Genomic DNA, 14,587 nt, shown 5'->3' with positions numbered 1-14,587 from the left:
AAATAAATTTAATAAAAGTATTTCTGTCACTTCTACAGTAGTTTACGAAGTTGATCAGAGTATGTAGGAACATTTAATTAGTAATTCACAACTTCCTGTTTCCCTGGGGTATAAATATGACGTGACACAGAGGCCATTTATCTTCAACATGGGAAAGACAAAGGAACATACCATTCAAGTGAGGCAGATGTGTGTTGACCTTCACAAGTCAGGCAATGGCTACAAGAAAATCGCTACTCGCCTACACCTGTCCATATCTACTGTCAGAGGAATTATTAAGAAGTTTAAAACAACTGGAACAGTGGTAAACAAGCCTGGACGAGGACGCAAGTTTATTTTGCCACCACGCACAGTGAGGAGGATGATAAGAGAAATAAAAAGTTCTCCAAAGCTCACTGTTACAGAATTGCAACAAATGGTAGCTTCTTGGGGTCACAAAGTCTCCAAAACAACCATCAGGCGCTATCTACATGCCAACAAGCTGTTTGGGAGGCATGCACGGAAGAAACCATTTCTCACTCACAATCATAAACGCAAACGTTTGGAGTTTGCTAAGCGGTACTATGACTTCAACTGGGACCGTGTGCTTTGGTCAGATGAAACAAAGATAGAGCTTTTGGCAACAAATGCTCTAAGTGGGTCTGGCGTAACACAAGAGCTGAGTATGCAGAAAAGCACCTCATGCCCACTGTGAAATACGGCGGGGGATCAGTGATGCTGTGGGCCTGTTTCTCTTCTAAAGGCCCTGGGAACCTTGTTAGGGTGCATGGCATCATGAATGCTCTAAAATACCAGGACATTTTAAAACAAAATCTGGTGGCTTCTGCCCGAAAGCTGAAGATGGGTCGTCACTGGGTCTTTCAGCAAGATAATGACCCTAAACATGTGGCCAAATCTACACAGAAATGGTTCACCGCACACAGAATCAAGCTCCTCCCATGGCCATCTCAGTCCCCAGACCTCAACCCCATTGAAAACCTGTGGGGTGAGCTGAAGAGGAGAGTGCAGAGGAGAGGACCCAGGTCGTTGGATGATTTAGAGAGAATGTGCAAAGAGGAATGGTCAAAGATCCCTCTTTCTGTATTCTCCCATCTTGTGAAACATTACAGGAGAAGATTAGGTGCTGTTTTTTTGGCAAAAGGGGGTTGTACAAAGTATTAACATCAGGGGTGCTAATAATTGTGGCACACATGATTTGATGTTAAATAATTATTTCTTAATGTGGGATTTTTTTCCTACTGAATAAATTCACTTGAGTTAAAGGTTGTATTTTACTCTTTTTTCCATCGTGGTCCTATATTATTTTGAACAAAACTCAATTTATGAGAAGCTAAAGAACACATCTTAACCAGGGGTGCCAATAATTATGGAGGGCACTGTGTATATATATATATATATATATACAGTATAGACCAAAAGTTTGGAAACACCTTATTCAATGCGTTTTCTTTATTTTCATGACAATTTACATTGTAGATTCTCACTGAAGGCCAGTGTTGGGAGTAACGGCGTTACTTTTTTTCAGTAACGAGTAATCTAACTAATTACTCTGACTGTAACTATAACGCCGTTACCATTTCCAACACCCCGTTACTGCACGTTACTTTAGCCGCTCTATGAACTTTTTTTTTTTACTTCGCTTTGCCCTGGTTAACCCCTCCTCTTTCCGGTGAACTTGAGCTTCTGGTCGCTGTGCCTGTAGGTTTAAGTGGTTTGGCGTGGTGAAGTGAGGCACAATTGTGACGATTTGCGTGCTCTTATTAATTCAGTGATTGCCGTGGACAGCCCAAGTTCCGAATTAAGGACGTTAGGCTCTTTTTAGCTGCTCCGGTTTTTGTGGTGCTGCTGCTTTCTCTTTTAGAGCTTAGATTCTCTGCCCGAACCCGACCTGACCCGAGGACCGACCTGAAATCGGGCTCCTATTTTTATTTTATATAAAGCTCTGGTGTGATAATCACAATGTTGCTAAGTAACCAATTATTATTGTTCACTAAAGCGAACGAAATAGCGAAAACTGAAAGTGAAAAAACATTTGTGTTAACTGAATCTAATAAAAACGGTAATTAAAAGGAAAAAACATAACTATCTCGAACTGTATTTTGTGTTTATAAAACTAACTAAAACGAACTGAAATTACTGATAGAATATCCTCATTTTCGTGTTTAATTTATTTATAAGCGCTGTTGTACAGCGGAGTTGTACAGCGGGAGGTGTTGTGCCGAGCGCGCGGCACCTCGTGGTCCTTTAGTTCTTGTGTAAAGCGCTCGCGCTAGCAAGCGCACCCTAAAAACTTACTGAACAGAAAAAATAAAAACAAAATAAAATTAAACTATAATAAAAATGAAAACTGTAATCACGTAGCTCTGGGCGCACGTAAACGCCTCCGCGTTTGACTTGCAGCACTGTGTGTAGCTGTTCTTAAAAATCATGTTAATTAAATAATAGTTCTATGCTTCTATGTTAGTGTTAATAAACATAATTCTGATCATATTTTGCTCATTCAATCAGCCCGAAAACAGACAGTTTATGGGGCGGTTCGGGTCGGGCTCATAATGACAGTTTATGGTTCGGGTTGGGTAGGGCTTGGGCAGAAAGTGCACGGGCTCCGGCTGGGTCGGGTCGGATTTTTTGGGCCCGATCTAAGCTCTATTCTCTTTTGGTGAAGCTGTTATATTAATACCATTTTAACGGGCATTAAATTGTTGTTTTTGTCCATTATTTTGTTTTATATATACATATTTCTTTTGAGTGTGGCTTGGTTTGCTTAATTTCATCCCCAGACGCGTTTTTCCGTTTTTTCCGCTTTTTTCAGTATTACAAGTTTTAGTAATTTTCTTTGGTTGTGTGGAGAATTTCGTTTAATTTTTTTGAAATTCATTAGATTATATTTTTGTCAACATTTTGGGTTTATTTCCGTTTGTTATTTTTCTAATAATAATAGTAAATGCATAATTGATTTCCTTTTTTTGACAGGCGAATAATAAAAAGTGTATAATAATAAAAAAACGCGATAGTTACTTTTACTGGTAACTAATTACTTTTATAGTGGAGTAACTCCGTTAGTAACTCAGTTACTTTTTTGGAGAAGTAACGAGTAACTATAACTAATTACTTTTTCAAAGTAACGTGCCCAACACTGCTGAAGGCATCAAAACTATGAATGAACATGTGGAGTCATGTACTTAACAAAAAAAGGTGAAAAAAAAACTGACTATGTTTTATATTCTAGTTTCTTTAAAATAGCCACCCTTTGCCACACTCTTGGCATTCTCTCAATGAGCTTCAAGTGGTAGTCACCTGAAATGGTTTTCCAACAGTCTTGAAGGAAGGAGTTCCCAGAGGTGTTTAGCACTTGTTGGCCCAGCTCACCTCAAACCATCTGGATTGGGTTCAGGTCCGGTGACTGTGGAGGCCAGGTCATCTGTCGCAGCACTCCATCACTCTCATTCTTGGTCAAACAGCCCTTACACAGCCTGGAGGTGAGTTTGGGGTCATTGTCCTGTTGAAAAAAATAGACGATCGTCCAACTAAACGCAAATCAGTGTGCCTTCAATTTTGAATAAATCCCCAACAGTGTCACCAGCAAAACACCCTCACACCATCATAGCCCCTCCTTCATGCCTCACAGTGGGAACCAGGCAAGTGGAATCCATCCGTTCACCTTTTCTGCGTCTCACAAAGACACGGCGGTTGGAACCAAAGATCTCAAATTTGGACTCATCAGACCAAAGCACAGATTTCCACTGGACTAATGTCCATTCCTTGTGTTTCTTGGCCCAAACAAATCTCTTCTGCTTGTTGCCTCTCCTTAGCAGTGGTTTCCTAGCAGCTATTTGACCATGAAGGCCTGATTTGCGCAGTCTCCTCTTCTCAGTTGTTCTAGAGATGGGTCTTCTGCTAGAACTCTGTGTGGTATTTAACTGGTTTCTGATCTGAGCTGCTGTTAACTTGCGATTTCTGAGGCTGGTGACTAGGGAAAATGAACTTGTCCTGAGAAGCAGAGGTGACTCTTGGTCTTCCTTTCCTGGGTCAGTCCTCATGTGTGTCAGTTTCATTGTAGTGCTTGATGGTTTTTGTGACTCCACTTGGGGACATATTTAAAGTTTTTACAATTTTCTGGAGTGACTGATCTTTATTTCTTAAAGTAATGATGGCCACTCGTTTTTTTCTTTAGTTAGCTGATTGGTTCTTGCCATAATAAGAATTTTAACAGTTGTCCAATAGGGCTGTCGGCTGTGTAGTAACCTGACTTTTGCACAAGACAACTGATGCTCCCAACCCCACTGATAAAGCAAGAAATTCCACTAATTAACTCTGATAAGGCACATCTGAAAACCATTTTAGGTGACTACTTCTTGAAGCTCATTGAGAGAATGATGCCAAGAGTGTGCAAAGCAGTAATCAGAGCAAAGAGTGACTATTTTGAAACATGTTTTCAGTTATTTCTCCTTTTTTTTGTTAAGTACATAAACTCCACATGTGTTCATTCATAGTTTTGATGCCTTCAGTGAGAATCTTCAATGTAAATGTAGTCATGAAAATAAAGAAAACGCATTAAAAAAGAGAAGGTGTGTCCATACCTTTGGGCTGTACTGTATATATAAACATATACAGTGATGGAAAAGTTGCAGGACACTTTTGTGTCAGTGAAAATAAATGAAAGGGAACAGGACCTATTGGAATACCGCAGCAAGTAATGGCTGAGGGGGCCTAACCTTTTGGGCTATGTTCGACACATGGACGCAATCTGGCAAGCAAGCATATTTTGTTTATGAATAAAAGGGTGTCCTACAGCTTTTGACTCACCTTGTACATACAGTAGCAGTCAAATATATTGTTATTTCATTATTTTAAAATGTTCTGCATTGTAGATGAATACTAAAGTCATCCAAACTATGAAGAAAAACATCTGGAATTACAAAAAAATAACAATTTGTGTAGAGTCACCTGGAATGACTTTCAGTTAACAGCTGTGCTGAACTTGTCAAGAGTTAATTATTTGAATTTCTTGCCTCTTAATATGTTTGTCACATTCTTTTTCGTTTTTTTGCATCTCTGTGATCTGTCCCTGTGATACAGGAGAGTTGACGTGTAGCCGTGGTTTTAAGTTTTTTGGATACAATCCGGGTTAGCACCCGAACATCCCTTTCAGACAGCTTCCTCTTACAGCGTCCACAGTTAATCCTGTTGGATGTGGTTGGTCCTTTTTGGTGGTATGCTGACATTACCCTGGATACCGTGGCTCTTGATTCATCACAAAGACTTGCTGTCTTGGTCACAGATGCGCCAGCAAGACGTGCACCGACAATTTGTCCTCTTTTGAACTCTGGTATGTCACCCATAATGTTGTGTGCATTGCTATATTTTGACCCTGCTAATTGAACTTTCACACTCTGCTCTTACTGGTGCAATGTGCAATTAATGAAGATTGGCCACCAGGCTGTTCCAATTTAGCCATGAAACCTCCCACACTAAAATGACAGGTGTTTCAGCTTCATTGTCCCACCCAGAGTTGCCAGCTTCAGAAACTGCAAGTTAACAACACCCTACATAAAAGCCACCTAAATGCTTCCAGCCTTCAATACCATTAGTTCACATTAGTTAAAGCACTATTATTCATTATATGAGCTAGTCTACTTTCTTTTTTGACACCTTGAAGCTAAGAAACACGGGCTAATGTTAGGTTTCTGTTAATCAGAGACAGAAATCTGCTACTTCTTAGGAGATAAACAGAGTCAGTAAAGACCTGTGCTTGAGCCACTTGATTTTTTCCTGTCTATTAGCATCATCCACCCTCTGGCGAAAAACTCTGCAAAGCACCTTTAGCCAAGGATGAAGCTGTCTGATTGATTGTCCTTATCTGTGCCACTTTTCTTTTTAGCCACTTTCTCTCACAGCCCGATCACTTCGGCGTGCTTGATAGACTTTGTGTACCGTCAATGTTTTTTAGTCAGAGATTAATTTCAGTGTGGATATTGAGGTGCTGGGAAGCAGTGGGAAATCAGATAACGTTTATAAAGCTACACTTGACCTCGAGAAAGAGGGAGAGAGAGAGAGAGAGAGAGAGAGAGAGAGAGATATCTTGAGAAACTGAGAGTAAGAATGCACAGGAATGCGTTATCGAGCCAGAGCTCATCAAATTCACCTCAGAGTTGGCCAGTCTAATGGACTTCTCATTCCATTGTTCCAACAGAAGCCTTCTCTCCTTCGTTCACTCATTACTGACAAATTGTGCAGCTCAACTCTTATTGAGCCACCCTAATAGTTTACCCTCCTGCTTCTGTAGCTGCCGCTGTGGAATAGATCTCTCTCTGTCTCTCTCTCTCTCTCTATTTCTCTCTCTCTCTCTCTCTCTGTCCATTGGTATGAGCGCTAAGCTGGCGTTCAGACCTAATCCTCTTCACTCAGGTGCTATATGGTCAATCCTGGCATAACCAGATGTGCTGAAGGTGACCCGCGCAGGATTAACCTCCTTGCCTCGCACAGTTGGAGCTCATTTGATCCCATTTGCAGAGCCATCACATCATTTCACATTTATCTAAGGAAAATCGTTTATCTAATGAAAGCAATTATGCATAGCTACACTCCCCACTCGTTTCTTTGGCAAACATAATCTGAGCATTTAATGCACAGAGGATTACTCCCGTGGATGGATCGGGGATTTAAAACACTTTTCTTTTTTTTTTCTTCTCTTTTTCATTGGCCAAAGCGAAGGCGTTGTGCTCGTTCGCGAGCCTGATTTATATCGTTTATTGGTCATTTTTTATTTCCGTGTAAAGCCCCAGCGCGTGCAGGCCTAAAATGCTGCAAATGACATCAGAGCAATCAGTGCTCCATTGAACCCATCAAAATGCTGTTACACCACAAGCAGCAATTGGTAAATAGCAATTGGAAATCCTCAGTTGATGCCTCTCTAACAAGTCCCAGAAAGCTAATGGACTGGCTGATCAATAGGCCGCAGGAGATTAACCAGATCTCATAAGAGCACATCTTCCATCCATTCAATTTGATTTGTGTCGATCCTATTTGCATACGAATACTGTATATGCCTGAAAGTGCACTTTAACTCTTTGCATGGCTTGTGGATTGCTTCATGCTTACGCCACAGCTCTTTATACCCTCAATTAAAAAAAATACATGATGGGAAACTGATTCCCAGTGATCTAATGCGGAAAATGTAAATGCAAAATAAATGTTTAGGATTATAATGCCTTAATAAAGCCCTAATTAAGGCCTTATTATAGTAATGATGCTTTCAGCTACTATTTTATTACACAGAAACTGTTGTTAATTAACCATCGTCTAGAGCAGTGGTTTTCAAATTGTGGTATGGGTACCACTTTTGGTACTCTAAGCTTCCCATGGTGGTACACTTCAGTAGACTTTAAAAGAAAATTCTGCTTGTATTAAATTATTAAGGACTGAAGTTTCCACCTGTAATTTTCCTAACATTACATTATATAGTTTGGGTTTAGTGCTTTACTCATTATAAATGGTATGTAAGCCTATGAACGCTTCAGGCCTTCACTTTCAGAACTACAGTTTTTACATTTTTATAATGATTAACTTTAGTTTCATTGGCCCTAGAATAAAACCCTGTGGAACACCACAAGGTATACTACTATATTAGCCAGTTACCAACAGTTCTCAACAGATTTCTGCAATATATATTTAACAGCTAAATAAGGCAGTAAACACTGTAGTTCACTGACTCACACTCTTGTTTTTCAGTCTAAACCCTACTCAGGAAAACTGTATTAATCAGAAACAAAAATCAAACAATTTACCATGCTAATTTCCAGATTGCAAAAGCAGGGAAAGCTTCACACCTCAGGTAAAGAACAACTGAGAAAAAGATATGACACGTATAATTGTGGATTACATGTCTACCTCTCTGTGTATAAATGTGGTGGTACTAGAAGTTTTAGTCTGGTAATTGGTGGTGCATGGTCTAAAATGTTTTTACATATTATACATGATAAGTTTTAAAATAAGCTTTGGAAAAAAAATAAAGAGACCACTTAAAAATTAGTTTCTTTCATTTTCCCAAATTGAAAACCTCTGGAATATAATCAAGAGGAAGATGGATGATCACAAGCCATCAAACCAAGCTGAAGTGCTTGAATTTTTGCACCACGAGTGCAGGCATAAAGTTATCCAAAAGCAGTGTGTAAGACTGGTGGAGGAGAACATGTGGAGATGCATGACTGTGATTAAAAAACAGGTTTTTTTTTTTTTTTTTTTTTTTACCAAATATTGATTTCTGAACTCTTAAAACTTTATGAATATGAACTTGTTTTCTTTTATTTGCATTATTTGAGGTCTGAAAGCCCTGCATCCTTTTTTGTTTTGTTTTTTCAGCCATTTCTCATTTTCTGCAAATAAATGATCTGGATTTTTTTTTTTTTTTGGAATTTGGGAGAAATGTTGTCCGTAGTTTATAGAATAAAACAACAATGTTTATTTTACTCCAACATATACCTATAAATAGCAAAATCAGAGAAACTGATTAGAAACTGAAGTGTTCTTTTAGTTTTTTTTTTCCAGAGCTGTACAGTAGAAGACTTCAACTAATTTAGCCTCATTCTCTTTTAATTTGGCCTGACAAAAAGATATCAGAGGTCTTGAAATTAATCTGAAATACTACACCAATACTGGATCTTTTCATTGATCAATTACCTATAACTGGATGCTGCATAAGGCTGAATGAGAACATAATAATAATAATAATGGACCTTATACACTGTTTTCAGTATATCAGTGGTGAAATAACCTGCTGAGAAGAAGTTTATGCTTCACACAGCTGGTACGGCCAGAACATACTTCGGATGTGAGCCCCGAAGCTGTTAGCATCCCTCCCGCTGATCGAGCTGCGACGCCCTCGCCATTAACACACGTCGATGTGTGTGTTTCCCCTGCACACCCAAATGCATGTGATTGATCGTCACACTTTGTAAGCTAAAAGTCCTCTGTGGTGTTTAGCACGGAAACAGATGGGCAAAATTAGATTGTAAATTGATGTGGTTCAGACAGTCGCTGACACGCGGCTGCCTGAGCGCGCACCGAGCATCGGAGGCAAACCCGACTAAATATTGATATTCTTCTGGAAATGGTATCCTTTATTAGCATAATAGAATAAAAATATCAGGGGTTTGGGCCTCTGCCAAGTAATACAGAAGAGAAAAGACGCATCTCATCCTGAGAGAGAATGCCAGTAGGAATGAGCTGTAATTGAAAAAATGAGTAAAACATGGGTAATGTAATAGGCAATACATTAAGGACCGGGAAAAATATCCAAGGTCAATAAAAGGTCGAGCATTGTGCAAAACCACTCTTTATCTACTTAATTTCCAGTCAGAAAGAACCATTAAGTTCACGTGTTTCAGGAGATTATCAACTGGCATAAGAGAAAGAGGAATGCATACATGATGAAAAAATACAGTGGAAAGACCTCTTAGACTAATGAACTGCCCTCAATCAGATAAACAGCACTTAAAGCTTTCATCTTTGAGAGAGAAGAGAAAATCAATGCCCACTTTCGCTGCAGTTCTAAAACAAAACAGGTGCTTCTTTTTTTGTCCTTACACTGGGAGAAGACCCGGAGGTGTCGCTAAGCCTGTTATAAGGGTGCTCAAGCAGATCCAGTATATATATATATACGTATATATATATATATATATATATACGTATATATATATATATATACGTATATATATATATATACGTATATATATATATATACGTATATATATATATATATATATACGTATATATATATATATATACGTATATATATACGTTTAAAGGGTAACTAAACCCCATGATTTTAGCTGATTCCTTTAGCTCAAATTTGAAAAATTATATTTAAAAAAAAATGTGAGTAGAAGTTCAAGTACTGGGCACTGGGTGATGTATGGGTTTAGAAGCAGGGCAGAAAAGAAAGCTGACTGGGTTGAGCAGTGTGCCTCTAATAGCAGTGAGACGCAAATGCTTAGACAGTATTATTGATTGATTATTGATTGATTTTCATATTGTGAATGTCTGCGTACCAAAGTACGCAGACACGTCATCCACGTCTATAGCAGAGTTGAACCTGTGAGGGCACTGCAGAGGTAGAAATAACTGCAATAACAGCATTTTTGAAGGTTAAGAAATGTTCTTCAAAAGGAACACTTTTTTTTAGCTATTAATGAAAAAAATATGGTTTAGGGATAAGTGCCTCTTTAAGGACTCTTTAATAACATTCCTCTGCCATGATGCCATCTGTCAATGGTGCTGGCACTCTGTGGATGTTCTGTGCTTCTAATCTTCTGAAAATAATTCTTCGTTTTACAGATAAATCCTTTAAAACCCATGAATGCATCAAATATAAAACAATAGATACTTCCTTCTCTGCCTCTTGGAAAGTGAATTAATTTCTCAACCCCAACTCCTCAACCCAGTGTAAATCAACCACTATATGGCACAACCCACTATATGTTCAAAACTAACAATACTCCCATAATCTTTGCCACACGGAAAAAGCGAGGAATAAACAGCCTAGGGGGCCTGTTCAGTGATGGCTCCCTCCTGACCTTTGTCCTTCCCTTTGTTTCTCGTCTCTCCTTGTATTTCCCAGTAATTTTCCATTCATGTGTGTCTAATTTGTAGCTCCGCCCCCTCATTACCTGTTTTCCCATGTGTTCATAGTTTCATGTGTGCATTTGCTGTGTATACATAGCCCTAGTGTTTCAGTCGGTTGTTATCTCTGTTTATTTCTTGTTTATTTTTCCTTGCCCAGTTTAGTTTATTCTGGCTTGTTTACGTTTTTCTTTTGTTTCTTTTGTTAGCCTCCCTGTTTGTTTATGTTATCTTCTTTATCTCTCGCTTGTTCCTAGTTTTTTATTGTTTGCTTGTTATTTATTTAATAAATATTACATCTTACCTGCATTTATGTCCGCCTCCCCTTTCTGTATGCTAACCCCTGACAAATTCCAATACCTACATCTTAAAGAGATTATTAATAAAAGTAAATACTATTAAAAATTTCTAAGAACTGACCCCCTCTCTACTACTGAAAATAAATTCACTCAAACCCAAGAAACTACTCTCCCGAAACTTTTAACACCATGAAAACACTACTTCACTAGCGATAGACAAATGGATCTCAGACCTTGTGACCAAAACAGAAAATAACTGGCAAATAATTCACAATGTCACCCAATACTAACATACAGTTAATTCAATAGAAAATATTACATAGCATACATATCACTACCCATAAAATGTACCTGATGGGCCTCACTGACACAAACACCTGTACACACTGTCCAAGCACAATAGACGACCAGCATCATGCATTTTGGAACTCCCCCCCCCCCCCCCCCCCTCCCCCCCAGTTTTAGTCTGAGGTCATGGGAGAGCTATCAAAGATCCTCAGTCTCAGCTACCCAATCCATTTCAATCTCAAAATATCTGCAAACAGTCTACAAAAGTAGCTTACAAATTTATTTTACGCAACTAGAAAGGCCAAACTAAATTATCAATAAAGCACTGATTCAGTTTGCTAACTGAACACTCAACTCTGGAAAGACGTACATTTACCTCAAAAGATAATATCAATCACTACAACAACATCTGGTCAGCATTTTTGAAATTTATCCAAAGCTAATCCCTCCAGTATATGTTTGTTTATTTAACTATTCTTTCTCTTCCTTCAACATGCCTGCTCAATACTTACTATTACTGTACAAAAATAACCCGTCTGTTATCTTGTCTTATTGTATGTTGTTTATCACTCTTACGTATTTGTGAACTTATATATCGTCGCTCTCCAATGAAAAACACTTATCTTCATTTTTGTGGATTTTTAGTTTACTACATAAGTTGAACAGACAAACTGTCCCTTACAATGTGCCAAAATTTCTTGATGAATGGACCAATAGAAACTCTTCAAAATGACCTGAAATAAACTCTTTTTATATTAACTTTCATTAAGTTTTTTTTCTCTCTCCTGTAAAGTTGCTGTTTTGGAGATAAGTGTTTTTCATTGGACAGCGACGACATGTGCATAAATGAATAATAAAAAAAAAAAAGATAATTCTTCAGTTCTACCTCTCTGTGATTTGCACAGATTCCTGATCCTTCATGTCACTGGTATGTGCCTTCTTCTACCCACCGCCACCAACAGCGTGCTTGGGTAAGTCTTATGATGCATGATGCGACTCCTCTCTACATCTTGAATCACTGCTTGAATTGCTTTTGAACATTTCTCCAAAGCACACATAGCTTGCAGTCAAAATAGAAAGCACACACAGTAGAATAATGTTATCCATTAAGTCAGTGACAGTCAGCAACAGAAAAAAAAGGTGTTAAAACGTCTCTGACATTTTTTTTTCTGCTCAATATATTCTTATCCTTACACAGGTAACTTGTAAGCTAAACTAGTAATGCCCCCAACAGCAGGAGGGTAAGAAATAGCACATGCCTCTTTTTAAACTGCTACTGATGCAGCATCACTGGACAGCAGACGCCTAAGAGCGAAGGGAGGAGAGAGCAACACAGATCTCCCCACCCAGAGAGAGCAAGGCCAGCTGTGTTCTCTCAGACTCTGGCTGCTGATGGCAAGAAGGTCCTTCTAACCCTTTAGAAAAGGGGTGACGATAAATGCATGTAAATAATTACCTAATTTTTAATCAGGAAATATACATTATAGCTATTGTAAGTGTAAGAATGTATTTAATAAATTAACTAAAACAAAAAAAGCAACTAATTCAAAGCATAAGTTTGTGTTTTTCAGTTGTTACAGGACCCTTATCTGACTGACAGCGGTTTTAACCAATCAAAGCCTTTTAAAATGGCTTCTGCCCCCACGTGACTGTGTGCCCCTTCTCCTGATTTTGAGAAGAATGTAGTAATTAGCAAAATCAAAGCAGGTCTAACCAATCAGATTCATGATTTTCACTCCGGGGGCGGGGCCATGGCTGTGTAACCCCTTCTCAGCGCTGTGCTGAAGGTGCTACGCGTTGCTTAGTCATAAACGGAGCTCATGCTGGATTAATTCAGTCGTTAGTTAACTATCATGGAATTGCGGCTGCAAATCAGACAGATATTGTGTCACATCATATTAAAAAGCCTTTTTAAAGGCTATCCTTCAATGTGAAACTAATTCACAATAATAGGCCACCTGACTGGTGAGGTTTTGTGTGTACCTATTGTTTTGGCTGCTCTGGTGAACTGTAGACATACAAATGAGTGATCTTTGTTGAACGGTTGTCCTTGTAGGCAAATTAAGCATTTATTGTTGGGTCTATTGTACACTTTTGTAGTTTGTAGTTCTATCTGTGGGCTTTTGATGTGTATAAAGTTAATATAACTTTATATAAGTCAAGAGAGAGAATATGTAGTTTTTGTGGTTGCAGAAGGGGTACCCACTATATTCACTGCACGCCACTGCTTAAAAGTAGGTTGGATCTTTTTACTCAGTCCATATTTATCTACTAAAGATGCATCACATTTAAAAAGAACCCCACATCTAGTGCTTTTCTCCACTTTCTAGAGAGCTTGCTCTAGCAGAGCAATATTCTTCAAACATTATACTGTCAGTGGGCTACCTTGCAGTAAATAAGCGCAGTTTACTCAAGCACAGCAGCAATTATGTATTATATTACTCTAGTATTTCATACAGTGTGTAATTACTGGTAAATATCTGTATGAATCACTGAGAAGCCCAGTTGTTCCCTTGATAAGGTTAAATAAAAACGCTCTATTCACTTTCCAATGCCGGCAATAGCTTATACACCACTTGTAGCACTGCGCCGGTAATAAAGGTTAAATCACTGAAGAGCATGGTGCTCTGTGGCTTTATGATCTTTGAAGAAAGCTTTAATCTGTCTGCGTCCATAGGGCACATAAAATGTTTTACAGCTTCTTTCAATTTAATGCAGAAAGGTAAGGTGGTGTTGTATGTTTGTTTTTTCTGTAATTAGATAATGTCTTTTACAACAGTGGTGTTTGCCTATTACACTCCACATAGCGCCACATAGCAAACTGCGCTTGTAACATATTGGCCTGAGCTTATAAACATCCCAGTGTATTAGCTGAGCTGGACAGCGCCCAAAGTCCTTAAGCTTTATTTAATCCACTAAAATCCCCATCCATGGAATTGAATAGACTTAAAAATTAGCCCTGTAAACTTCTGCTTATAATATTTCAGAGGCAGGAAACACTTTCTTTCTGGACCAACAGCAAAATGACTAGGAAAAACAGTCCTCTATTTATTTTATTTCCATTTCAAGGCACATTATAATGAAAAATAAGCTACTTTTAAAGATAATAACATCTGATAAATGTTAATAAACACATTTTCACAGCATGGTTTGCTTCATTAATACCAACCATATTAGATTCGCTTAGATTAGATTAGATTTAACATTAGAAGTACTTGTGTTTTCTCAATAACAATAATTAGGTTTTGGAGTTAAAAGTCATTAGAATTGTCAGGTATTTACAACTGGATCTGATACACAGTTCAGAAGATAGCACCTTTTGTCTAAAACCACTATTTTGTCTTGTGAGCAAAGGTATTGAAACATGTTGCTGTCAGGTG

The sequence above is a fragment of the Astyanax mexicanus genome, chromosome 2 (assembly GCF_023375975.1).
Source record: "Astyanax mexicanus isolate ESR-SI-001 chromosome 2, AstMex3_surface, whole genome shotgun sequence".
Taxonomy (NCBI): Eukaryota; Metazoa; Chordata; class Actinopteri; order Characiformes; family Acestrorhamphidae; genus Astyanax; species Astyanax mexicanus.
The sequence above is the reverse complement of the archived record's forward strand: the minus strand, read 5'-3'. Positions refer to the sequence as shown.